Here is a 25,573-nt window from a genome sequence, read left to right as displayed (position 1 = left end):
CTTACATGAAATGCAGTTTATGTACATAGTATATATATACTAGCAAATATACCTCCAACTGACTTCAGATTTTTACAAGTTGGTATCATAGCGGACGAACATATTCTAGATTACCCTCCTCCCCTTAAACAAAACATTAGGTAATGCCTGGGACAACAGAACAAACACTATATTAATCTCTAATTCCAAAGAAAATGAGAAGGAAATCTAGAGGGGATGGTATAATGATGGACGAACATATACTACACTTCTCCTCCCTGAAAAAGATCATGCATGATAGGATGGCATCATGACAACAGAACAGATACTACACTACTCCTCCAAAAAGAGAAGGTAATACCTGGAAGGTTCCTCCGAAACGAAAAGATGGTGATACCTTAAAGGATTATTTGATAAGAAAACAGGTACTACACCTGAACTCCCTCAAGAAAGAGGACATAATGCCTAAGAAGGTAGTATAACAAAACAGATACTACCCCCCCCCTCCCGAAGTAATCACTTGGCGGATGGTCCAACGATAACAGAACAATATACTACCCCCCCACACACACACAAAAATGAATAGATCATGCATAGGAGAATGGTGCAGGACGACGAGGTATTGTTTGGGTGATGGCATCGTGAAATAAACTACACTGCTCCTACTTCTTAAAAAGGAAGAGATAAAGAGAGGATGATACGAGAAAGACAATCTGAAAAATCAGTAGAACACCGCCTTATCAACTTCGGTCTACATGTAGCCAAATTGGAACCTGTATTTGTATTTAAGGAGTTTAAAGAGTGGATCCCACTGCAAAAAAATACAAGATTAGTTAAAGCTACTGGCGGCATGTTGACACTATCTTCGATGTCAGTATAATATTGGAAGAGTATGCACAGTCCTCTGACGCTTTGTCTTTTCACAAATATGGTAAATAAAGAAGTAGATGCTATTACTGATACAAAAAGCAATCCGGTGGGCCCTAGCGAGGTATATTATGGGTGCCATTCCTACCAATAATGGTAGAAAACGTGTCGGAATTTTATTTTTTTATCGACGTCGCCATCAACAGTGCAAAAAGGAAGGTGGGGATGTCAGCGTTTGGGTCAAACCTGTAAAATTCACCTACCCCCTACCCTTCTCATCTTTGCCTCCGTTGTCCAGCAGTTGTTTGAATTGAAACCCTTTTTAGTTGGCGTGCGTGCGTCACTGTCACTCTCTCCCTTTTTATGCCATTTAAGTCCTCGTGGACATCTATCTCTATCTCTCTCTCTCTTTCTCTCTCTGTGTTGGTGCCTTTCCTCTTTTCTTGGTAGACACCAACCATCATTGCTTGACGCTGATTGGCTGTGCTGTGAAAACAATCCCAGAAATCTTTCTTGCCCCCTTTTTAAATTAGTTCCAAAGAAAACATCGGAGAATGAAGTCTTGTTTTTGGAATTCCGTCGGGACAAGCGACGTAAAACACTCAACCTCTTCATTAAGGATGGAAGGCCTTTATTGAGTGGTTGAAATTGGTGTTTTAAAAAACACCATTTATTGAAAGAGTCAACCCCTTTCAGAGAAAGGAGACCGACGTAAGAAGGATTGGCTGAGCCGGTCATTATATTTATGTCAATCTGTCGACGAGAGACTCGTCAACAAGGATTTCTTTTGTCCCCCTTCGAACGGGAGAAGATATAGCAAGAAACCAACCCTTTCAGAGAGAGGGAAAAGAAAAAGAAAGAAAAGAAAACCAACCTTTCAGAGAGAGAGAGAGAGAGAGAAGAGAGAGAGAGAGAGAGACAGAGACAGACAGACAGACAGACAGACAGAAAAAGAAACCAACCCTTTCATAGAAAGGAAAATTATTTCTGGTGTAGCTGAAGAAAAGATAACCCCTTTCAGAGAGCTATACTTTTAAACCTTTTGAAGGTTTTGTTTGTTTGAGAAAAAAAAAAAAAGACAGAAGAGAGAAAAAAAAGACAGAAGAAGGGAGAGAGAAAAAAAAAAGACAGAAGAAGAGAGAAAAAAAAAAGACAGAAGAAGAGAGAAAAAAGAAAATTTTGAAAGAACCTTGCAACCTGCATGTTTTTTTTTCAGGAAAGAAAGAGAAAAGAACTTTTTGCTGAAAGACTAAATTTAAAAACTTGAAAAAATAATATTTTCTATTTTGTATGTGCTTTTCATTTCAACCTTTCTTTCAAGTAAGAAGTGTGTTTTGTATTTGTTTATTTTTTTATTTCATGTTACCTTACAGGTTTTAAAAACCTGAGCTTAGGAAAATATAAGCAACCGTAACATTTTGTTTTCTTTAAATAAATTCTGATCATTTTAAACTCTTTTCGGGTCGATATTTCATTTGCTCATTTTTCTTTGCTTGCTTATTTTTTTATTTTTTCCCTTTAATTCGTTACCTTAAAAAGCGAATTTTGGTGATGACCCCAAAATTTTCGTCAAACGATATGACAATAGCAATAAGAAAACACTAATCACGAGCAAAAAAAGCTCGCTGGTCTGGAAGGCCGATGTTTAAAGTATGGTTGTACATTTCATTGATCTTGTGACTGTCCTTACACTGATGATATCCGGGATGAACATGAGGACATCGGAAATGTGAGTTATCTTTCACTGGCCAACATCGTGCTGATAAACCAGTAAAATTACAAGCAAAATGGCAACAGTTTTAGATGAGACACTTAATTCGGCTGTCCTAGACAATAGTGCATCTGGTACCATTTATGAAATAAATGGTCATGCATGTTTTCTTGAGACATTAACAGATTCATAGAATATACTTTTTTTATAGAAAGAAATGAGAACATGGTGCTAGTGCATTTACTGATCCGCGCTATATTTTAATCGTATTTCCACGTTTAATTAAAGTTTTATGTTTTTTTATTCAATTGTAAGGTTAAAGTACAGAATAGGTACAAAACACCCTCCCCTCCTCAATGTTAATAGCTTTTTAACTAATAACGTTATTATTTCAGCACGGATCACTCTGCATGAGTACCGAGAACATTTAAATTCGGCGATAGAAATAAGTTGAATTCTCTCTACAAGGTTACTCTACCATATATCACCGCAGACATTAAAGTAAATATTGTCAATTATGTGAACTTTGAAATTCCACTTTCCCTGGAGCAAAGACGTTATGAAAAAGGACAGAACTTGTCTCAACTTTGAGCATGAAAGTATGAGGTTTAAAAAAAGTTCCTTTAAGAAGCAAATCATTTGGTCAGTAACAAATCGCAATCACCAAACTCTACCAAACGGAAGTTGAAACACTTTTAATTAAAAGATTTCTTCTAAGTAAAAAAAAAAAAATTAAATTGCAAGAAAATTAGATAGACAATTTATTCATCCAGAAATTGCATTATTTAGTTAGGAATGCAGAACTGAGATCTCCAATTAATAAAACTTTGGCAAGTTCTTCGAAATTTATGTGAAGTAGTTATTCCAAATATATCGCCACTGACGTAAATTTTTTATACAAAGGAGTCATCACTTATCAATGCCCAGAAGCCACTCGAGGATAAAGGTTAATGAGTGTACAGTAGTCAAACATGTCGTAATCATCGTTAGTGGAAATTTGGTAAATTAGATGATTTAAGGGGATGGCTCATCATGAATTTGTTCACGGTTTTGAAGAAAACCGCAAATTGACAATAATAAATTTCAATAATAAATTTTAACAACAGTATTTGGGGGGGGGGTAATCGGGGGGCAAGTCTAAAAAGAACAATTGGGTAAATAAATTAACTGAAAGAAAAATTAATACATGACTGAAGAAAAAGACATTTTAAAATAATTTTGTTTTTTAATGCTTATCAGAATTCTGTTATCAAGCTATTAAAGTTTCAACAAGTAAGAATTCTTACATTCCACTTACCTTGAGCAAAAACGCCATGAAAAAGGTAGTGACTCGTTTAAACTCCGAACATAAGTGTTAAAATCCGCATTATCTGGCCATTATACCATCCTTATCACAAAATTCCTACCAAACAAAAATTCAAACACTTTATTAAAGAAATTTCTTCTAAGAACAAGTCAGAAAAAAAATGCAACAAAATTTACTAAGAAAGCATATTATTTTGATAATGAGGAGATTTTGGATTTATAAAACTTTTGCAAATATGAAGTATGTATTTGCTATAAAAGTAGTGAACTTAAACCTATCGTTGGGTTCGCATTAGCATCCCATTTTAATGAAACTGTTGCCATGTATATCAAAGAAGTCAATCACAACGTACTGAACCTGGTTGACTATGGTATTCAGTACTGTGTCAGCGTCAGGATTTCTAGTCAAGAAACATCTGACCGCATCAGCTTTATATTTAAGCACCGGATAACATATTTTGGGACTGCATGATCTCTTTTGCAGGACAGCCGAATCAAATGTCTCACCCAAAACAGTGTTGCCATTTTCATTGTGTTGTTACTAAATCAAGACTATGTTGGCCAAGGAAAGATAACTCACGTTTTCACCGTCCTCATGTTTATCTCTGGTTTCATTAGTGTAAGGACAGTAACAAAACCAGTGAAATGTACAGTAACAGTCATGTTGCCTTCAAAACTAGCAAGGTTTTTTTTTTTTTTTTTTTTTTTTTTTTTTTTTTTTTTACTTAATGTTATGTCGTTTTCCATCATTATTGGTAGGAAGGGTACCAATAATATACAAGGAATTCGATGACCAATCATTTTGAGGCATGGTACAGAATTTGAATATTATTGTGCATACTACCACTGTTGAAAATCCATGGAATAATTGCTTTAATGAACGACAAAATGAGATATTGTGAGAAATAGTAAAAATGATGTTATAGGATATGAATTCTAGTTTTGAAATAGCATTAGCATAGTCGATAAGTGCCAAGAACACGCTTTGCTCACAGATTGAGTGTCAAATAACGACTACATCTGATTGATCATGCTACTAAATACAGTGTCAGCATCCAGATTCCTAACCAAGAAATATCTGACGGATTCCTTGTTTAGCGTGATAAAACTAACGACATGAATTCTGTTTAACGGATATTTTATTTCCGATACACATTTGCAATCAATGTGAAAACTGCGAGCAAGAAAAAGATTCACATAAAAACACAAAATGTACATCGAAATAAAAAGTACAATATGTTACAAATTAATCATGCATAAGAGACAAACGTAAATAGCTATGACAGCGACATAAGATACATTTGAATAAAAAAAGGTGTTCTCAAGACAACATGGAAGGAGGATGTGACTGCCAAAATATACAAAAGAAATGTTGAGAAATATCGAAAATATATCTTTAAAAAGTTATAATTTTCTTTATATCTAAATCTAGCATTCAATAGAAAGTTTCTTGCCTTGTTGACACATTTAGAGCGAATCGACATGTTCTCTTCAAAAGTGGAATCTTAAATGTGATTGGTATCCCTTCTATGGTATCCTCTCATCTAGAAGAACTGCACGAATCACCACTCAAATGTAGATGCCTCTACCTTATTTCAATTTTCAATCTATGCAGAATAAGTAGTTATTTATTCAATTTATAAATATTTATATTATTACCTTGTTATTCTATCTGGAACGATCGTTTTACTACCTGTTTGACTTTGCACTTAGGGTCTTACAGTCACCAATTAAGTAAAACACTTTTTGAATTAAATGCGCCATGTTTAATCTTAGAACAGTTTTTTTTTAGTATATAGCTAATCTATATAAGTCCTGAGATGAAAAATAGAGTTTTTGGTGGGTAGCTTATTTGTATAAGTTTGAACTTTAAAATTTTGCAAACGAAGAGCAAAGATCTTTCTTGTGAGGGCAGGAAAAATTATGTGTGGGAGTTCTAAAAATTCAGCATTTTTGTGGAGGGATTCCAATTTTTGATTGGTTGCTAGCAGAACGTAGCCCCATTTTATTGGTCAGTTCCTATCACAAGTGTCTATAAATAGACCCCTTCAATTCTTTTTAATCATACCCTCTATTCATAGAGTAAAAATACAAATGTCGATGTATCCTATGGAAAGACGAATCTGACGGCAATTACACTGGCATTATCTGTGCTATATTGTGCACTTTTGAGGCTGAAGGATATATCTTAACCTATAATGTTAATTATTCTGAAACATGACACAGAATTTGAATAATGTTGTGTGTACTATTGTTGCTAAAAGTCTATGGAGCAATGGCTTAAATTGTGAAATACTGAGAAAAATGATTGACAAAAAAAAAAAAAAAAGAAATTGTTCTTTGTCTATAAACTGATGGACAAATTGTGACTCCTTGACAAAGAAAGGAGTGCTATTATTTAAAATCCTTGAGTTCACATCCGAATTAAAAGAATACTCTCTTTGAGACTATGAAGCAAGCAGTTTCATAATTTTATATTGAATATATGCAACTGAAAACAAACAAAAAAAAAAAACTTTCAACTTTTACGATATTTAACTTAAAAGCTGAATTTAACTAAAAACAAACAAAAGTCTAAAGAAGGGAAATTATTATGTAAAAAATTACTAAATTTAAAATAGTAAAATCAAAGTCAATTTGAAGTTCGAATATTTTTATATTTGCAAACCAGAAACATAACAAAATCAGTTTCCTTTATTCTTCCAATAAGAACCAAAGCATATATAAGTGTACGAGGACACTTCTCAACCTATATACTCAACGAATGTTTAGCCTACACTTCAAATTTGGTATATAGGGTATTTAGATACATAGAAAACTTTAATCTGTGTTCATCCGGAAAAAAAGGGTTGCTCATGGATCAAAATTGAAAAATTAGTACTTGGGGTCATCAGATTTTATGTTTGTCAACTGTTTCATGAGGTTTGAAAACACTTTTATAAGAACGTGGCAAGCGGGTGTAATAGTTATCGTACTTGACTCACTGTTTTTAGGTTTTGGTTTCTATCTCAATGCGAGTATGTTTTTATTTTACTTACAAGAAATGGACTGTTTAAAAAAAAAGTATATTCGCGTGCACATGTTTCAGTTTCTTTCTAGTTTTTTTTTTTTTTTTTTTTACTTCATTTTTTTAAAAAGGAATTTATCGTTACGTTTAATACCGGGAAATGCCGGATGCATCTAGTATAAAGTTGAACTTACAGTGAAATTAAAAGCCTATTTTTTCTATTTAAAAATCATTAAAGCATACGTCTTTATATATATACTAGCATTTCAGCCCGGCATTGCCCGGGTGTTTGATATGTTGAGCAAAAAAAAAAAAGTGGTAGTAGAAAGGCAGGCTCGAACCCATACCGCAAAGGAGGAAAAGAACGGGGAAAAAACGTGACGTCTTTGCTGTTACGACCACTGAACAACCGGAAGTGACGTAGACTTAAATTAAGGCTAGACAATCGAAAAGAGTAGATGACTTTGAAAAATATCGGCGAAAAAAGCGACCCCCCCCTATAAAAAAGTGCCCAGTTGAAGGTGAAGATATTAATGTTTTTAGCCAATTTTTCAATATTTGTCGTCTGAAAAATCAAACTTCAAAACGATGCAGATCGTGGTGAAATCTGTCAGCTCTGTCGAAAGTTTTAGGTAGATATGCAAACAAACATACATGCATACATTTATATATTAATAACTAAAAATTTTCGACCCAAACCGATTAAAAAGCTTGCCCTATCTCTGAATACTCCTTATGTCAAATTTCAAATGTTTAGACATTTAGTAATTTGGTAGAGACCGCAGATGTCAATTTTTTTTTTTTTAAACTTTGACCCCTATTATGACCCCTAAACATTTGTTTTGGGCTCAAATCAAGTTATTAAGTTAGATCCATGTCCAAAGAACCTATATCTAAAATTTCAAGTGTTTAGACCCAAAATTGTCGGAGTAGTTTGGTAGAGTTCTGAAAGGTCAAATCGTTGAACTTTGACCCCTTAACAGCCAAATTTCTGGCCAAAAATGAATTACACAGATTTTTCCAAATCTCAGTACCCTGTATATCAAATTTCGAGTCTGTAGACTAAAAATTGACAGAGTTATTGCGTAGAGAAATGTACACACACACGTTCACTTTTATATATCAGTGATGAATATTCGACCGACTACATAAAGGTCAACTATTTTGCATATTCATTTGAAAAACAAACTTTCATTAATTTATTATTAATTTTTTATGGCTTCTTATTGGATGATTGGTTTCATTTAACTATTATGCTTAGTTCTATTTATGTATATTTCCTACATTGTGCTTAATTGCATAACACTTAAGATGAAAATGTTCTAGCAGACGAAAATCACTCTCTTTCTCTCTCTCTCTCTCTCTCTATATATATATATATATATATATATATATATATATATATATATATATATAGAGAGAGAGATCTTGTCTCTGTGTGCGGACAGTCTACCATACTTCTCTCTGAATTTTTGGTCTACAAACGAGAAACATGACATATAGAGAATGTGGATATGCAGAACAAATTCAATTTGGTATTTAGTCGGTAAAAATAATTATTAACAGGGCGAAATTAAAAAAAATATTGACCTTTGTAGAAGTAAGTCGACTAAGCCTTTTACTTCTGTGCATGTGCACATATACAGGTTAAACAACATTATTTTTTGCAGTTTCTTTATACATATGGATTTAGGGCATACAGTAACAGGGGAACTATATTTTTTTGGATTTGATTCTAGTTTATGACACCCAAGTCATTTTTTACTTTTAAAATAACCATATACATTAAGTATAATATAATAATCGACAGAAAACTGACTATAAAAAATACCAAATTTGCATAAATTAGTATATCATATTCATACGTGCTAGTATATATATATATATATATATATATATATATATATATATATATATATATACAGTGATGATCATATTTATTGGCACGGTAAAATAAAAGTTAAATTTTGTCTAATAAATTCTAAAAAAGGGATTAAATTAAAGAAAATAACAAAGTATATTATGTATTTTTAACTGGCCTTTCCGATGCAGCAATCGGATTTTAGAAAAAATAAATAACAAAGGAACAACAAACATAATTGCAAAAAACCCTTGTTCAAAATTATTGGCACGATTTATTTAATAATCAATTGTATAGCCTTTGGCCTTGATTACCTTCCTCAGTCGCTTTTCATAGTTTACAACCAAGTTGTTGCACTCTTCAGTAGTAATTTTAGCTCACTCTTCCTGACAATAATCCTCCAATTAAATAAGATTCTTAGGCTTCCTTTGCATTACCCTCAATTTTAATGTTCTCCATAAATTTTCAATTGGATTAAGGTCTGGGCTTTGTGATGGCCACTCCAAAACATTAATATGATTGTCCTCAAGCCATTTCTTAGTCAGTTTAGCCGAATGCTTTGGGTCATTATCTTGCATGAACCACCAACGACGACCAAGTGAGAGCTCTTTAGCAGAGTCTTTCAGGTTTTCATCCAATATTTTAACATAATCTTCCTTTTTTATGCTACCTGTGACCTTAACAAGTCGCCCTGGTCCAGAGGCAGCAAAGGATCCCCAAAACATCAAACTGCCTCCACCGTGCTTCACTGTGGGTATGGTGTTCTTAGGCAGGAAAGCTTCGCCAGATTTTCTGTAAATATAAGACACTTTATTATGGCCAAATAACTCTATTTTCGTTTCGTCAGTCCATAGAACACGTTTCCAGAATGCAACATCTTTATCAATATGACGTTTTGCAAAGGCTAGCCTTGCTTTCAGGTGCATAGGCTTCAATAAGGGAGTCTTTCTTGGACGACATGCTTTTAAACCAGCCCTCTTCAAAACTCTACCAACTGTATGTCGAGATACATTCACTCCAGAGGTGCTCTGTTCATCAACAATCTCCCCAACAGAGATCCTTGGGTTTTGTTTTACTTGTCGAACAATTTTCCGTTCATCTCTTGGGGAAAGAATCCTTTTTCTCCCTCTACCCTCTAAACTCATAACGTGGCCTTGCGATTTGAACTTGTTTATTATGGCTCTAACAGTGGATTTGGGAAGGTTTAGCTTCTTTGAAATCTTATCATAGCCCTCCCCATTGGTATGGCATGCTACAACAAGCTTCCTGACGTCTTCGCTGTGTTCCTTAGTTTTAACAATGGCGATTGAAAATTATAATTTAGTCACTTATAATAGTTTAAATAAATCGCTATCTAAAAATTATCTGAAAAAAATTATTCACTGAATTAGCGTTAAACAAGCATAATATGGCTATAAAAAAGTTCAGAAAGCACGTAAACCGGAAATTGATTGATATTATACTGATACTAAAAGAAAAACAAAGCCGTGCCAATAATTTTGAACAAGGGTTTTTTGCAATTATGTTTGTTGTTCCTTTGTTATTTATTTTTTCTAAAATCCGATTGCTGCATCGGAAAGGCCAGTTAAAAATACATAATATACTTTGTTATTTTCTTTAATTTAATCCCTTTTTTAGAATTTATTAGACAAAATTTAACTTTTATTTTACCGTGCCAATAAATATGATCATCACTGTATATATGAAAGTAGAATTTTGGCTTATACCACTTTAATCACTTTAGCTTTCCAACTTTTCCATTTTATCCGCTAGATATCCCAATATTTTATTCTTATATACATATCACTAGGCGTCACATTTCCAATCTGTTACCTAGCACCCCCACTCCTCTTCTGATGAAAAGCATTAGGTATAAAGAGCATCTGTATCCTTTATTCCCAATGATGTAATTTTCTTACTGAATGAACGATTAAATTTATATGCATTAGTATATAGCTTTATATTGTCTTTTTTTTCTTTCTGTATCTAAGCTCCACTTCAATTGTTGAGCTTTTTACTACCCTGATAAGTAGCCATTTAAATAATTCTTTTACGCTCCCCATATATACGGCATTGTCTATGATTCTTCTTTTGATGTCACACAATCCAAAGCTAAATTAATTATAAATCACCGTGTTGATACTTTTTTCTAGCTAAACAAAATTGAAACCTGTTATCTATTATGACATTAGTTATTTTTCAATATAAACCTGATCTCAGATTCTAAACATTTTAGTTTTTTTTGTCAAATTGAATCGCTTTTTAATGAATGAATTTCAGGATTGGTTGGTTGGTTGTTTTTGTGTTACGGCATATCAATCTTTTTCAGGTTATTTAATGCCGAATCTAGTTATTTTGAGGAACGATTTTTAATGGAGTGGTCAGAGTGGACCTGGGAGCAATAGCAATTAAAGCGTGGCTCCACACTCCCCAAGGCCCGCAAGGTGGGGCCTCACCATCGGATATAGTTTTAGGTCATATCCAGCACCGTTGAATTTCAGGAAGTTGAGGATTTAATGTCACTACAATAAGTAACATTAACTTTCTTTACTTTTTGCTTTTTATGTCTATTGTTATCATTTTAGTTTTATTTCTACTCTCGCCCTCTCTCTCTCTCTCTCTCTCTCTTTGATAGGGTCCACAAAAGAGTCTTCAATCTAATAGATCCCACTATGTCAACTAAGCTCCAACTCCTGTTTCATCGCCGCAATGTTGTATCTGTGCCTATTTTACAAATATTTTAACGAAATGTGCTCTGATTGACTTGTTGCACTTGTGCTCCCTACATATCCCCGACGAGCACATTTAGCATCAAAATCAACTCACAACGTCTTTTCTGTGAAGAAAGAAGTTGCAAGGAGAAGAAAAGAACATCTACAAGGTTTCGCAGCCGATATTCCTCCTTTTCATTGACGTTTTTTATTATTATTGTTCTCCTCCTTCTTCATGTCGTTCCTGTTGATGTTCTTCCTTTATTTTGTTCTGTTTTTATCTTTTCTTGTTTGCTTTTTATTTATTTTGTTCTTTTCTCATCCTTCCTCTCATCCTTTTTATGACTTCTTGTTTTTCTTCATCAAAATCTGCTCCATTTGTCATTCATTTTTTTTTCATCCTTTTATCGTTCATTCTTTTATCTTTATCCATGACTTCTTGTTCTCATCTACTTTATCTTGTTATTCCTCATCATCTTTAACTTCTTCAACATCCTTCATCCAGCATTTTCCTATCAACGTTTTTTCTCATCTCAAATTACAACGACCACCATGTTTTATGCCCTCATCTGTCACTACAACTTCTCGTCACATCATTAGAGCATTCCTCCTCTTCCGATCCATAATTATATTCAATTTAAGAATAATGCACTCTTGCATAATATCCTTATTGTACAATTTCAGATTCTTTTCAGGATTTTCTTTTAAGTATTGTTTGCAATTTCTGCAATGTTTATTCATTTTTAGAATTGCTTAACTGATGGGAAATGAAACCTATTCATCCATTTGGAAAAATACGAAATTTTTTGTAATTTTTATATTTTATTTGATTTCAATAACATCTTTTGTATGCACCTATCAATAATCAATAAGAATCCAGTTTTCTTAATCACACACACTCACTCTCTCTCTCTCTCTCTCTCTCTCTCTCTCTCTCTCTCTCATATCTATAATATAAAGCTGAATGTGTGTGTGTGTGTGTGTGTCTGGTCACAAATAGGCTCCTATATGGTTGACTATTTTAAAAATTGATTACATATAATGATAGATGTATCGAGACACAGGAATGGGTATGCTTGATCTGGCAGAACGGTGGTTCATTAAAATTGTGGGGTCTGCGTTCGTACCTGGTCCACAAAGTATGGAAATAAAAAATTTGAAAAAAAAAAAAAAAAAAAAAAAACGTTTACAAGTGTTTTTGATATAGATGTACATAAGAATACTTTGATAAGTATGTTTTAACTTAAATAGGGATGGTATGATAAAATTGTGGGATCTGCGTTCGCGCCTGGCCTCCATAGAATGGAAATAAGCACAAACTTTAATAAACACTTTTAATATCTATATGCATAAGTATACTTGGATAATTATGTTTCAGTTTGAAGAAATATGGTATAATAAAATTATGGGGTTTTCCTTCGCGCCTGACCTCCATAGAATGAAAATATGTCACAAAGTTTAACAAGATTTTTAAATATAGATCCACAGAATATTGTGATAAGTGTTTCGGTGTGAACAGGTATGGTATAATAAATTATGGGGTTTATCTGTTGTATTTTTACTTTCATCATATTTTGATTTGGTTTTGATACCCCAAATTCAAAGCTATCTCTTTACAACCCTTCCTTTTCATAACCTATCATACTTTCATAAATCAGAGTCCATTTTCTGTAGGCTGTTTTTGAACCCAGTCAACGATGGGTACTTTTGCTAGTATATATATATATATATATATATATATATATATATATATATTAGTGAAGGAAACAATAATCTATATATTAATTTGCTTGTCCGTACGGTGTCACGTCATCATCGCAAACATTAATTAATGAAACGCGTCATCATCATCGCAAAGATTAATTAATGTGAATTATCTCCCTTTATTGTTCACTCTTTATTAGTTAAAAAATCATTAACCCCTTTTATTTTCCAAAACTTCCCGAACAACAACAACAACAAAATATATATGAAATGTCTTTTTATGGTTCTGGATTATTTTAAAGACGATTATGCATAGAAGGTATCGTTCCACAGTTTAAATAGTATTTTACTTACATTTTTAACGATGTCTTCTGTTTATTATTGTAGTGAATACGGAACGCTTATTTTATTTTATTCAGTAATAAATATATTTTTTACATTTAACGTTACGAGTTCGTTTTTTTTTTTTTTTTTTTTTTTTTTTTTTACTGTGCCACTTTTTTTTAATTTACTTTTGAGTAAGCCTTACATAATAAAAAATATGTTTCGGAATAAATGTTACAAAAGTCAAGAATGACTTTATTAAATAAATCGCCAAAGTCACCATTCGCAAATACACTTAGTAACACAGAGTCAAAACATATTTTACGTCTTGTTCTGTTTTGTTTTTGTTTTACGGCATATCAATCCTTTTTCATGTTATTTAATGCCGAATCGAGTAATTTTGTAACATTTATACATCTTCACGTTGTTTACATAGTTATTATTTATGTTTTGTCTGTTTTATTTTGCTTCTTTTACAGGCATTCATCATCTTCTAATGCCCACCGACAGGGACACAACAATTTTTTTTTTAATATGAAATAAAACACTTATTTCCTATTTAAAGATTTTCAGTATATTTTATTTAACTGAAGAAATATTTATTGTCCATACATATATTTTTTCCATTATTTTTATTACATTGTTAGGTGAAGTGTCAGAATAGTTAACCCCCCTCCCCATATTAAGAATGGCTTTCGGCATGATTCTTACAATAGCGGTATCAAAGTTTTTTATTTTTTTATTTTAAAACAAATGATAAAAAAAAAGATACAAGACCATTAATTTTTTTTTTTCATTAAATCGCTATTTAGGTGAAGGTTCAAAATAGTTAATCCTTCTCCCCATAACCGTTTTTTTTATGCAGCAAAATACTGTTTCAATAATTATGGTTTAAATAAATATTTATTCCTTATTTAAAGATTTACAGTATAATTCATACAGGAAGTATAATTTATACAGGAAGTCCTAGGAATCTACAACAGCTTTATCAATTTATTTAACTGAAGAAATATTCATTGTTCATACATATATTTTTCCCTTATTTTTTTTACATTGTTAGGTAAAGTTTCAGAATAGTTAACCCCCCTCCCCATATTAAGAATGGCTTTCAGCATGATTCTTACAATAGTGTTATCAAAGTTTATTGATTTTTCTTATTTAACAAAAATTATAAAAAAGATACAAGAACATTTTAAACATTTTTTTCATTAAATGGTTATTTAGGTGAAGGTTTAGAATAGTCAAACCCTCTCCCCTTATTAAGAATGGCATTTTTATTATTTCAGCATGATGCTTACATTTTTCTTTATATAAAAAAAAAAAGATACAAGAAAATGTTAAGCTTTTTTTTTTTAAATTAAAATGTTAGATCAAAGTTCGGAATAACTTACTTTATAGCCAATTAGCCAGCTGTATTAAAATGTTTTAGCATTTAATACCTAATAAGGTTTTCACTTCAATTGTCACAAGCAGACAATATCGATTCAAAGGAGGTAATTCGTCAACAATTGTTTTAGCCGAATTTTACGGTAAAGTGTAGTGGACTGATGGATATAGTATACATATCCCCCAGTTTGTATTTATTTGCTTCCCCACTGAGCAAATTAGGCACAAGGCCGTTTTTTAATGTGGATAGAGAGGGAGGGGGGAGGGAAATGGGGGACCAGCTCCCGATGGGTGGGAAATGGGAGTTTGATAGGAACTGTTGGCATGAAGGGTTGCCCCTACATCGACCAAGGTAGATATGTGGGGTTACCCCCACATATGGTCTTTGCTTGCAGTATCTGTCGGAACAGATACTACACTTTGATCTTTTTATTTATTTGCTTCCCCACTGAGCAAATTAGGCACAAGGCCGTTTTTTAATGTGGAGAGAGAGGGAGGGGGAGGGAAAGGGGGATCCTGCTCCCGAGAGGTGGGAAATGGGAGCTGGATAGTAACTGTGGTCGTAGGGTGATCCCTACCTTGACCAAGTTCAGATATGTGGGGTTACCCCCACATATGGTCTTTGCTAGTCATAGCTGGTCTTTGCTTGCAGCATCTGCCGGAACAGATACTACACTTTGATCTTGTCGCCCGGGCCGCAAAGGGCGGGGGCCAGTGTATATACATATCCCCCAGTTATTCATTTGATAAAAGCAATATTTAATGAGCATAGTTCTTCTTGCCAGGCAATGGGTCTACCTGAACCAACAGGTGATCCTCCAATAGATAATATGACTTGAAATATAAACCAGCCTAATGTTGAATTGTTAAACAATGAACAATTAGAGGTCTTTAATACTATAATCAAGGCTGTCATGGCAACTGAAAAAGTAGCCCCACACAGCAATTGCTTCTATTTAGATGCCCCAGCCGGATCAGGAAAAACCTTTTTATTCAACATGTTATATGATTACTTACCCTCCAGTAGTACTGTAACCGCCACTGCGGCATTGCTGCAATGCTACTAACTTCAGGGAAAACACTCCACAGTATATTTAAACTACCTGTACCTCTGACAGAAACTAGTGTCTGTAACGTTTCTCCTGTATCAGAGCATGCTTCTTTTTTGAGAAAGGTAAAGGTATTCATCATAGGCGAAGCCTCTATGATACCTAATCATGCACTGCTTGCTATAGATAGATGTTTACAAGATATAATGGGTAACAATAAAATATTTGGTGGAAAATTTCTCATACTTGGAGGTGACTTCAGGCAAATTTTACCAGTAGTGCCACATGGATCACCTACATCTATTATAGACACCTGTCTTAAAAGATGCCCATTGTGGCATCATTTCAGTCAATTACAACTAACACAAAACGTCAGAACTAACATAAATGAACAGGAGTTTTCTAGATGGCTCCTTCATCTTGGTAATGGTACACTAACGAGCAGTCTTAATGACGTTCCTGTAGATGCCATAGATGTTCCTGATGATTCGGTATGTAATGGTTCTCTAATCTCAGAAATATTTGATTGCAGCCCTTAAGAAATGGAAAATAGAATCATTATTACTCCAAAAAATACAGAATGTTTAACAGTAAATGTAGAAATTCTAAATAATCTTCCCGGAGGCATAAATACATATTTAAGTACAGATTACATCTCCGATGATGATGCTGAACTTCAAAATTATCCTATCGAGTTCATAAATTCATTAACTCCATCTGGAATGTCACCTCACTGACTTAATGTGAAAATAGGGGCAATAGTAATGCGACTGCGAAATTTATCCATAAATCAAGGACTTTGTAATGGAACTAGGATGAAAATAAAAGAATATCATCAAAACAGCATCATTGCTATTTTAATTAATGGATCTAATAGAGGTTCCATAGTTATCATTCCAAGAATTTAGTTAAAGCCAAGTGATACAAATGTTCCGTTTGCATTTCATCGGATATAGTTTCCAATACGATTAGCATATTCACTGACCATCAATAAAGCACAAGGCCAAACTTTGGATAAGGTTGGTATATATCTTCAACAACCTGTATTTTCTCATGGTCAGCTGTATGTGGCATGTTCAAGAGCTCGATCTAAGTACAGTGTGAAATTTAAGGTAATGCAACTGCATAGAGATGATAATCAGGGCAGAAAGCGTGGTGTAACATATACTAAGAATATTGTTTACCGTGAAGTGTTATGAAAACAATCAGGAACAGCTATGGAATCTAAAAATTAACTTGGATGTAAATATGATTTTGGAAAAAAAATTTTTTTAATTGCTTTCCTTATATTTAAAATTCAGAATTTGATGAAAAAGTAGTGTACAGTTTGTTTTACTTTACTTAATTATATAACATTGACATAAATTTGATAGGTACAACCTACCTCACATAATTTTGATTATCAAAAAATCTAAATTTAGCTGTACTTCGTAAGTTTTACAGAAACACTTCATTTTCTATGCACACAAGAATCTGAATATTATAACAGATTACAATGTTTTTATGGAAAAAACTTTTGTACAGAAAATTCAAAGTGTTCTATTTATATTATCAGGAAGTTGTGATGCATTAATTGAAATCTATATCAATAATTCGACTTAAAAAATATTTGTGAATTTCCAAATCTTCATTGAATAAAATTAAAAATAAATAGAAAAGTCTATTGCATATGTAAAAGTTAACCGTTGCTTATTTAACCTCATCAAAAGCTATCAAAGTCAACTAAGAGCTGCTCAATAGTCTGGCTTAATGGATCATTTATCAAGGAATGTAGATGGTTATTCTGGTGTACCAGTTATTCTACCATCTACATTTACAGGAAGTCCTAGGAATCTACAACAGCTTCATCAAGATGCAATGGCAGTTTTCTGTGACCTATTCATTACTCACATGTGTAATCCAAAATGTCCTGAAATATTAAACAACTTGGGGTCATCAGAACTTGCACAAAATCGATATCAACAATGTCACAGTTTTTTTTTAATTCACAGTCTGACTCCCAAGAACCTGCTGACTGACTACTATTCTCACTCCAAGCAGCTGATCGACGTCCCTGTCACCGCCTAATTATCACCAGCATTCTCTGACAATATCAACAGCATCAGTTACGATCGCATTGACCTTCAATAAAAGTTTAAACTAAAGTTCTTTGTTCTACTTGCTTCCATACGTTCATTTTTGTAATATAACAATAAGGAATTTCTTACTGATGTGTTTTAAAAGATTTTAACTACCGTGGAATTTCCACGGGTCCTGCTATTAATAATAATTACAATAATAATAGTCCAAACTCCTTGCCAACTCCTACCTTCAACCGACCGTTCTCAGTCTCTCTCTCAGCAGTCAAAAAAAGAAGATTACCCTGTGCTTTCTCCTTCATTTTTTTTAAAGCAATCATTGTCCTCGTATGCAAATTAATGCCATATGTATATTAATAAACTGTCTCTAGACGAAAGTTTTTCTTTTCTCTTTTGATTCCGTCATATGGCAGGATAGACAAAAGCGCCGTCGCTTGGGTCACATTTTTGCATTTTTTTTTTCGCCACAGTTGGGACGATTAATTGAAATTGGGAATCACAAAAATCAGAACTTTTTAAGGTATCGGAATCAGAAAAGTTTGTACACATTTTCTGATGTAAAAAAAACAAACAAAAAAAAACAAAAAAAAATTCTGTTAAGTGTTTGTCTTTTCAGTTGCTGATACTACTGATAAGATAATTATTGATTTTAAACTATCAATAAAGCAAAAATTATATATCCTAAAATAAATGTAGCTTTTACATTTGCAAAAATATATGCATATATTTCAAGGGCTCTTACGATAATTCAAACAATTCTTTAAAATCATTAACTGCATAGCTAAATATTTAGGGGTTTTAAGAGAATCAGAATCGGCAATTGTATCAGAATCATCAAATCACTAATATTTATATTAGTGTTGGGACGATTAATCGGAACTTTCAAGGGTATCGAAATCGGAAAACTTTGTGCCTAATTTTCTGATGCCAAAAACGATTCTTTATATGATGTGTTTAAAGCAAAATCTACCACTGCTGGTAGTAATAATGAAATAAATATTTATTGATTTCTAACTAAATTAAAATCTATAGATCATTCTACACAAGTGTCTTTCACATTTGAAAAATAAATATCTGCAGATTTAACATGTTTTATAGTTAATGGAAAAAATAACTATGATTAAATATTTAGAGATTTATAAAGAATCGGAAATTTAGTAAGGAATGTGTCCGACACAATCATGTTGACACACCGGTTCTTGCCAGATCACCGAAGTTAAGCAATGTTGAGCCTGGCCAGTACCAGACGCTGTATGTACCCTCTTTTGTAGTTGGGTCAGCATCCTCATTCCGAAAAAAGAACTCCTCGCTACAAAAGCACCTACAAAGTTGTGGATGGCCTATGCCCCACCAGGATGGATGGATAGGTAATTGCATCAAAATCAGGAAAAATATTGGAATCGTCCCATCACATATATATATATACTAGCATTTTAGCCCGGCGTTGCCCAGATGTTTGGAGGTGTGTGCTGAGCAATAGAAGAAAAAACGACCAATTTTTTTAACTTTGACTCCTATTATAACCCCTTAACATTTATTGCTTTGGGCTCAAATAAAGTTATTAAGTTAGATCCATGTCCAAGGAACCTATATCTAAATTTTAAAAGTGTTTAGACCAAAAATTGTCAGAGGAGTTTGATAGAGTTCTCAAAGGTCAAATTGTTGAAATTTGACCCCTTAATAGCCAAATTTCTGGCCGAAAACTGATCACATAGATTTTTCCAAATCTCAGTACCCTTTATATTAAATTTCGAGTCTGTAGACTAAAAATTGACAGAGTTATTGCGTAGGGAAATGTACACAAACACACAGACAGACAGACACGCTCACATACATATGTATATATACACACACATATACACACTCTAGCAGGACGTGTTTGCTGAGATCGAATATAATAGCATGATTTAACCATAAAAAAAATATGTAAAATATTTTAGGTGTTAGAGTTGCTAATCAGTATATATGAACTTTTTGTGCTTCTATACCATCTGAACTGAACCAAACCGATTTTTTGAAGAACTAAACCTAAAATTAGGTTAAGAGTAAGATTACAATAAAGAACAGTCTGATTCAAATTCTATAGAAATACCAAAAACATATTTTCAAGCTTGAAGAAAATACATGTAATTATAAAAACCAGTTCGATATTGTTAATGAAAACAAAAATTATTGTAAACAAATTAATACCCCCATTCACACATGCCCAAAGTAAAACCCATAAAGTGATAAACTGCATACTCACTGCGTGTAGAATTTTTTAGGGGTTTTGAAAATTGCTTTAAGTGATGAATATGAAGGATTTGCTTTTTATTATTTATAAACTGTTCATGCAATGGAAAAATCGAGATCATTTTATAATATGTATAAATATATATATACAAATTTCGTAAAAATATATATATACAAATTTCGTAAAATGTATAAATATATACACCAATTTTGTGGCTTAGTGGGGGATGCCCTTTTCTCTTCCCTGCAACCTCTCTCCCATAGAAGAGATGTTGCGAGCCTGTCTTTGTTTTATCGTTATTTCCATGGCAAGTGCTCGTCCGAGCTCCAATCTCTGGTCCCCCCTTCACCAATCTTTCACGAAAAAACACCCGTCTAGCTGAAACCACTGTCAATAATTTTCCCCATTCTTTATCTGTGCCTAAATCAAAACGAAGATTCCATGAGCAAAGCTTCTTTCTTAGAAGTGCACGCCTGTAGAACTCTCTTCCGTTTGCCTGTTTCCCACCTGACTACAACTTGGATGTCTTCAAGTCCAACATAAACAAATTCCTGATGAACCGCCCCCTTAAGTAAGACATTTTATCAAATCTCCAATACTAACAATTACTACGATACTATCCCATTTATTATTGTACACGCAATAACCCTTATCCCTGAGTGGCTTACGGGTCTTGATAAGTGGTGACTACCATGTAAAAAAAAATTAAAAAATAAAATTATTAATCCTTTGAGATGAGTAATTTGTATATTTATTTGCAGACTTATCCTCATCTTCATAGTTGTTCTTTCACAACGTTTTGGCCAACGATTCCTCTGGCTTTCATTAGGTGGTTAATCGCAATAGGACAAAAACTACTATGGAAGGCAGTAAATTACTGAGGATATAGTTAAGAGACTCAGCATTCCTATCATGTCATTGTTAACTACTTGACGAAGGCCAGAGGAATAATTGGCCGAAACGTTGTGAAACAATAACTGAAGATGAGGATAACAATCTGCAAATAAATAAATTTGATAAATGTTCCGAATTTGTATTTAAAAAAAAAGAATTATCTCACAAAATTGTTTCTGCCCATTTTGAAAACACTTTTTTCTCTTAATATATTCATGATTCGTATTATATTACTTGGATTCTTCAGATTAATGTTCTCATCTTGAGTGTCATTTTCACAACTCTCAGTTGATGTAACCTCTGACCTTCTTCAGGTGTATCTTGTCAAACTCGGAAATGTTTCTGTTGAACTCGGGAATTTGGACAGAATTCCAAATGGAACATTTTATTTACTTCACGGGGGTAGCATGCTCTCGTTCCTTCAGTAATGACTAGATAGAGGTCCTAACTTTTTTTTTTTACACAGTGATCACCACTTATCAAGGCCCGGAAGCCACTCAGGGATAAGGGTTATTGCAAGTACATTACGTTAGTGTAGAGATTTGATGAAGTGTTTACTTAAGGGGGCGGTTCATTAGGAATTTGTTAACATTGGGCTTGAAGACATCCAAGTTGTAGTCAGGAAGGAAACAGGCAAGCAGCAGAGAGTTCCACTGGCGTCCAGTTCTAAGAAAGAAGCTTTGCTCATGGAATCTACGTTTGGATTTAGGCACAGATAAAGAATGGGGAAAATTATTGACAGTAGTTTCAGCAAGATGAGTGTTTCTCGTGAAAGATTGGCGAGGGGGGACGAGGGATTGGAGTTCAGACGAGCACCTGCCATGGAAATAACGATAAAACAAAGACAGGCTCATAACGTCTCTTCTGTAGGAGAGAGGTTGCCAGGTAGAGAAAAGCGCATCCCCCACTAAGCCACGAAGTCTATTTTGTACTCTGTCAAGGCAGGATAGGCTGTTTTTAGCAGCTCCTGCCCAGATGTGGCAGCAGTACTCCATCCTTGGACGTCCTTGGCTTTTATACAGATAGAGAATTGCATTAGATATCTTCTGGAGCGGTGGAAGGATTCCACCATTTTCCCAGCGTCCCTGGCAACAGATTTGATGTACGTGTACCTTATTTCTAAAAAATAAAAACTACTTAAGAGTTTTATGTTGTTGAAAAGTAACAAAGCCCATAACCCCCCCCCAAGTTCGTATTAAAAAATAAAAACAAAAATACTGCAATTTACAAATCGTGCTGAAATAATGTTATCATTTAGAAATTCATCCATAACATGTAAGGGTGGGCTTTTGTTAATTAGTTGATAATATTTATTTCCTGGGGAAGTGGGGGTGGGTGAGTAATATTCCTTTAAAACCATCCATTTTATGCTTTAAAAATAATTGCTCTAATACTACTCCTTTAAAATGAAGATTCTTCTTTTTTAGGGTGATTACATTTTCATGTTTTACCTGTTTAGTACTTTTCCAGTATATGAACCGAGCAAGTAAAATTCAATTTTTACCGTCTCTTGTGTTTACTAAATTGTTATATGAAAGTACAAAATACTTAAGTCATTCTCCTCATAGTAAGAACTGGTTTTTAAATAATAAAGTTATTCCTTCCACACTGTCCGTAAACTGCAGAAGTAGTAAATTTATATTTGAAACAGAAAAAGTGATTTTGAATGTTTTTAAGTGTTTTTTTTTTTTTTAACTTTTAAATCTCTGCATTTGTTATCATCGCTTTTATTTAGCCAAACACTGGTATTTTCCATCGTTTGTGTTTATCCCCCCCTCCATCATGGTCGATATGTTTTTCATGGAGTCCCTAATTTCACCCCCCCCACTACCACCACAAAGTTTATTAGCTTGCCCTCGACTAAATTGGATAAGTAAAAAAAAACAAAAAACAAATGGCGATATTATGTCCAAATGTGACACCAAAGTTAAATATAACTTTTTTTTATCATATATGGTTAAGTGGCAGTTTTAGTCATTTTGAATTGCTTTAAAGCTTCACCACTCATTCATTTTTCGACCAAATTTCAAACAATTACTACAGTTTATAGATAATCTTCTTAGCTGTATTGTGAAAAAAACTTTATTACAGTTTATAGATCATCTTTCCAGCTATATTCTGGAAAATGTTTTTTTAATTTTCGTTCAGTAAAACAAAAGTCATGATGAATTTACTTGTGTTCAAAATCGGGGAAAAAAAACGTAAGGAGGTGACCAACGTTTGTTATGACTGGTTTCTATAGCAACCACATCGCTTCAGCAACTACTGTTGCTACTCATTCGCCGCTCTCGCGAAAAGAGAAGTAACACGTGAAACAGAGCATGAAAGAATGAAAGGGAGATAACTGAGGGGATTTTATTGAAAGCAGACGAGTGCTGTACATTGATATTACATATGTGTATGTTATGTTTATGGGGCAAAAAATAAGACTGAAATTAAACAAAGAACAAGCGAATTTACTAGAAGCTTGGAAAAATCGTGGATTACAATAAAAAAAAATGCGAGCATGAAAAGTAATATGGTTAAGCTTAAACATGGAAAAGTAAATGATTAGTTGTTAAAACTGGAAAAGAAAAGGACAAGATATTCTAATAAAAAATATAAATTTATAACTTAAAGTATTGCAGCATTAAGAATTTTTTTTAAAAATCCAATTTATAACATTATATAATCAAACGCAACTTCATTTCTTCTGTTTGTTTACTGTGGCCTCGGGCAACCCTAGGTATCCCTGCTAGTTTTATATAATAATGGATATAAACACATTTTTGACAGAATGTGTACACATGTTTATAAATATTGTTAATTACTGAAGAGTGCCCCGTTCATTTTTACAAACAGGTTTACATTATCATTAATAATAATTGGTGATTTCACGTAACATAGTGCTCAACCTCAATATGTGGACATATATATATATATATATATATAGAGAGAGAGAGAGAGAGAGGAATAATTAAGATAAAGCCTAACATACAAACTTTATTAAATTATCAAGTCAATACGTGTTATAGAAAGAGGAATAAGGGAGAAACCTCTTTAGATCATGGCATTTCGAAGCTAAATTCTTCTCGTCAGAGGAGGAGAAAAAGCCAACATTATACAAAAATAAAAGTAAAAAGAGACAACACTGACTTTGAAAACATTCAGATTAGAAATGGAAACACTTGAGATTAGAACTGGATAGATTTATTTCATAGGGGGGGGGGGGGGGTCGATATGACGGAGGATAAAAGAAAGAAGGGACAGAAAAGAACAATAAATGCTAAAAAAATTTACCAAACAATATATAAGAAAATGAAATACTAAGAAACATTTTAATCTATAAAAATATTTTTTCTAATTCAAAAACTTTAAAAAGTTTTTTAAAACTTAAAAAAATTAAAAAAACAATCTTACAATAAAGTTATGATAAAAAAAATAATTATAAAGTACAAGTAAAGCAGGACATTATATATATATATATATATATACATATATATATATATGAGAGAAAGAGAGAGACTTGTATGTAATATACTGAGTTCGTGTAATCCAGTAAATTTTCATATACCAATAAGTTTTAAGCCAAAAAGAGATGACTTAAAAAGTAACCTACAAAATTATATTTCATAATTGAGCATTAATATACTGTGTAAGCAAAATCAAGACTTCAAAAAGGTGTTGATATAATGTTATGACCCTTTAGGCTATGATCATAGCGTAGTATCTGTTAACTGTGGCAAGCGAGGTCAAGGGTCAAAACATTATTATTATTGTTATTGTATTATTATTAATTGATTTGAGCGACGGGTGGTCGCTGGATCAGTTATTATGATTAGAAGAATAAAAAATTTATTGGGGAAGAAATGATTGACGTGTGAATCGCAAAAGGAATGTGAAAATAGAAAATAGATGTAAACATTATTTGGGGGTTTTGAATAAACAAATAACTAGTTCTGGACATTAGGTTAGAGACACGTAATTAGGTGACGTTAAGAGAACGCGTGATGTAGTTAGTTTTGGAGAGATTCAGAGAGTTGAGAATTGACCACCAGAGCAGACAGACGTCTAGACAGACAGCTAGGGAGAGAGTTGTAAGAATAGAACATGTAGACGAACTGTAGATCCTGTGAAAACCATTTGAGACAACTGTAATGAATTTATATTATAAAAATATAAAGAGTTGTTTTATGGTTTCACAAATAAGAATAGATGTCTCAATTGGATGGTGCTGATCGCTTCATGGTTCGTCACGAAGCAGCAGGACGTTTAAAGAACTCTTCAAGAAAAAGGTATGAAGCATATATTATTATTCTTACATATGAATTGTAAAAATATCGCGTGTGATAAGTTTGATACAACATGACTCAGTTTACACGTCAATATCATGTCCTCCTGGCTAAATAGCATACATACGATTTATACGTTTATTATCTGTCTGTTAAAAGAACAATATCTTACATCCACTAAATAACACATTAC

This window comes from Euprymna scolopes, chromosome 6 (genome assembly GCF_053919585.1).
Source record: "Euprymna scolopes isolate OS-2025 chromosome 6, ASM5391958v1, whole genome shotgun sequence".
Taxonomy (NCBI): Eukaryota; Metazoa; Mollusca; class Cephalopoda; order Sepiida; family Sepiolidae; genus Euprymna; species Euprymna scolopes.
Note: the sequence above shows the minus strand (reverse complement) of the source record.